The following is a 4381-nucleotide window of genomic DNA, read 5'->3' on the forward strand; positions in this document are numbered from 1 at the left end:
CTCCTTGAGCGCGTATAACAATTAAAAAATCATATTTTTTTTTCAACTTATATACTTATTTTAAAAAAAAAAAAAAAATGGAAAAGCTTGTCTTCTTCATCACTGTAGCCATCCTCTAAGTACGCCATTCTCAAATTACGTCTGCCTCTCTATCCCTAACCTTTTTTATTCTTCTTTTGTTTTTACCTTCAGTTTTTAAAAGTTATTATTATATAGATCTAAAGCTCAAATATTGTAGCAAAGCTTTATTTTATTTTTTTATAAAAACAATATGAATTGATTATTTTTTTAAGCAAAAGTCATTTTTTTTAGATAATTATGATAGCAAGTGATTAAAAAAAATCAAAAATAGGTAAAAAGCTTTGAAAAGGCAACAGATTTTGACGACGAAGAAGAAGAGGGGCAGGGGACGAGGCGTAAGGGGCGTGGGTTGATTGAAAATAATTAATTTTTTTAAAAAATATTTTTTATCTAATTGTCACGTGTCATCATCTTATTGGTCTATCTACTATGTGTTTGAGACACACACTTTTATCTGTCAACAAATTTTTATTTTGTGTTTAATAGATATAAATTTATTAAGATTAAAATATTTAATAATTACCGACCTAAGTTAAGGTGTCTAAGTAAAATGTAAGGATAACTTCAAGAGTCTGTATATGAAAACAAACAAACAAGGCATGTCTAGAATATACAATTCCGATGTACCATGATAGTATGTAATTGGCTAGATGAGTATGCTTCTCTCAACAACATTGAGGATAAAGTCTCACTCTCTTCTTTATTAGCACTTAACCTCTTGGTATTCCAAAAATTCGTTTTATCCATTACGGATGGGGATATTAAGACATAAATTAGATAAAAGCTTTTCATTTTTATCCTTATGAATTAGTATCAAATATTTTATTAAAATAAGTAAATTGCAATTAATAATTAATTTCAATACTAACTAATGAAGGATAAAATTGAAAGAACATTATAAAAGTAGTCTTGAAAATTAAACAATTACGTTAATTTGAAAAATAAAAAATATTTCAACAATTTAATTGATTTGAAATGGAGAGAGTACTAGTATGATTCTTAGATCATTCAGTAAGTATTTTGTTGTGGTGTTTAAACTTGTCAATATATTTCCTAATATATTTCCTCATACAATTTTGATCCACTTTTATTTTCCAAGCATTATGCACAATATCCTTGAAATCATCTTTATCAGTACAAAAATTTAAGAATTTAAAATACCTAATATCCTTATGTCATAAATTAGAACATTTGATTAGTATGGCCTATAGGTGTATGGTTTGAACCTTTTTTAGCAAGGTGTTCTATATCATTTTAGGGTTCAAATTAGTCCACTAGTGATTTATGAACACCCCAGCTAATCATTTTCATATCATGTGGATTATTCCTCTAGCCTTACATGATAAAGCTCAAATATATGTTTTATAAGGTCGTTAGCAATAAATAATCCACCGGAGAGTTAGGCTTGAATCTCATAAAGTAATGGTATGTTGTGTTTTATTTGCCCTAAATTTCTTACCATAAATAGGTTTTCCTTTTAGGAAAAGGTTTTGGATTGACTAATCCTTTTCTTGTAGGAAAAGGTTTAGGATTGTATAAATAGAGGAATTTTCCTTCTAACTTAATCAGCATTCACAATGTAATCTTAAAGGATTTGAGAGTTTTGGTTAGGGGGGGAATTTATGGGTCACAAGTTTGATACGTTATCACTTGTGTGAACCTCCCATGTATTCTGAGTGAATTGGTTGAGGTTGTTTCCCTCTGTATTTTGTACTCTCATATTTATAGTGGATTGCTCATCTCCTTTGTGGACGTAGGTCGATTGACCGAACCACGTTAAATCTTTGTATCTTTTGGTATATTTCTCGTTGTCTTCTTACTCGTGGTCTTTCGAGGTTTGCTTTGCTAGCTTCCGCATTTACACCTGTTTATTTTCGGTCCTAACAAGTGGTATCAGAGCCAGATTCAATGATGGAGTCAGGTTCAGTAGTTCGATAATCGATGATTGAACCAGGTTAGAAAGAAGTGTTCATCTTGAAGGGTGTAGTTCTAGCCGCAACCTTTTTTACAGTAATGAAGATTTTTGTTAGAGAAATTGTTTCAGAGAGGTTCTCTGTGTTGAGACATAAATTTTGCAAAGGAGATTATGGAGAGGAGAAGCAAGTTGTTGAAGATTAAGTGAAGAAGGTGGACAAATTTATTTTGTCAGAAATTCAGGCCAAGGGGGAGATTTGTTGGGTTTTATTTGCCCTAAATTTCTTACCATAAATAGGTTTTCCTTTTAGGAAAATGTTTTGGATTGACTAATCCTTTTCTTGTAGGAAAAGGTTTAGGATTGTATAAATAGAGGAATTTTCCTTCTAACTTAATCAGCATTCACAATGTAGTCTTAAAGGATTTGAGAGTTTTGGTTAGGGGGAGAATTTATGGGTCACAAGTTTGATACGTTATCACTTGTGTGAACCTCCCATGTATTCCGAGTGAATTGGTTGAGGTTGTTTCCCTCTGTATTTTGTACTCTCATATTTATAGTGGATTGCTCATCTCCTTTGTGGACGTAGGTCGATTGACCGAACCACGTTAAATCATTGTGTCTTTTGATATATTTCTCGTTGTCTTCTTACGCGTGGTCTTTCGAGGTTTGCTTTGCTAGCTTCCGCATTTACACCTGCTTATTTTCGGTCCTAACATGGTAGAGCTAGATTTCAATCATGAAGTACACTTATGTACTACTCCGTCCATTCCATATCAATTGTATTTTTGAGGTGTCTTATATTCTTTAAGAAAGTATATCTAAGACATAATTAAACATAGTTTTTCATTTTATCCTCAACAATTATTGTCAAATTTATTGAAGTCATCAAATTTAAAATTCAAATGAAGGGTAAAATTCAAAGATTATTTTAAAAATAGTTTTGAAGATTGAACAATTAAATTAATTTAAAAAATAAAAAATGTCTCAAAAATTCAATTAGTATGAAATGGAGTAAGTGATTTTTTGTGAACTCTTTAATGAACGTTAACATCAATATAAATTCAAGAGACTTCAAACTATCAATAATGTGAATGATAAACAAATTGTTAACAAGAGCAAAGGACAAACAAATTTCACAACTAAAAAAGAAATCCTAGGAGTGTGTGTAATAGAGTATCAATTTCGAGTGTGGGTAGTTGTGTTGCTGATCAACATAGTTGATTCTTAATGCGACAAACATTTATCAATCACAGAGATCGTCTTTCATGAGAGTTTTGTCAAACCTCAACATGTGTAACAGACAATGCTAACCCAATACCTTAACATAGTTTCCTTTTCAAGAAAAATTAACAATTGAACTTAATCAATGATTATCAATTAACTCAGCCACTTTAAGCACCTTTCACTAGAAAACATAGAGTACGAATTGAGTTTTCAACCTCAAACTATACATGAAAATTTTTAGCGGCATTAAATATTGACACTAATAAAGAGTGCTAAAGTCTTTACATAAGTGTCATTAGGACCAATGTCGCTAAAGGCTTTAGTGACATATACAAAGAGTGACAATTGCCGCTAAAAATACATATTTAACGGCAATTAAGAATTAAATGCCGCTAATGATCATTTTTATTGTAGTGGATAATTGAACTCATTATAAATGAACATTTAGTTAGAGAAAATACAATGACCCACAAACACTTCAGTACTCAATTACATTGCACACCCCTAGAATTATGGAGTTCAGCTACTCATGGTGGAGAAGAAAAGAATTATACCAAATAAATTGTTTTGGATTGAATAAAAATTAGATTCGATCTTCAATGCCAAAATGCCCAACTCAAAAACCCAATAACCCCAAGTCTTACAAGCCCAAACCCGCAAAAATTCTTTAGGATGTTCTAAGTTCAAATATTCAGAACAGTGAAGGATGATTTTTCTCTCTACTGAAAACCATTTATACCTTCCGATAGTTTGACGAAAATTGAACTTTAGGATCAGTGCGGTGATATTGGTCGGGTTCTCCGACTCACTCGACGAGTTACCAACTACTACATATTCTCGCCTTTCAGCTTCGGTTCAGGGGAGAACCCGATGTAGTTCGTCTATTCCTAATCGGTGAGTCTCCTATTCTAACTTAGCTCGCCAAGTTGACCTTTGTTGGTAACTAAACTCTCAAATAAATTTTGTGATACTCACCGACTGTAGACACATAAATTGTATTTGGATTAAATTCATACAAAAATTGAATTAGATCCATGTTCATTTGGGCTGAATGATTAATTTGGGCTTTAAAGTTGAAATCCAAGGTCCATTTCACCTTGAAGCCAAAACTCATGCCACGTGTCATGGTGACTACGCATCTGAAACAAACAAGGTGACACC

This window comes from Solanum pennellii, chromosome 6 (genome assembly GCF_001406875.1).
Source record: "Solanum pennellii chromosome 6, SPENNV200".
NCBI lineage: Eukaryota > Viridiplantae > Streptophyta > Magnoliopsida > Solanales > Solanaceae > Solanum > Solanum pennellii.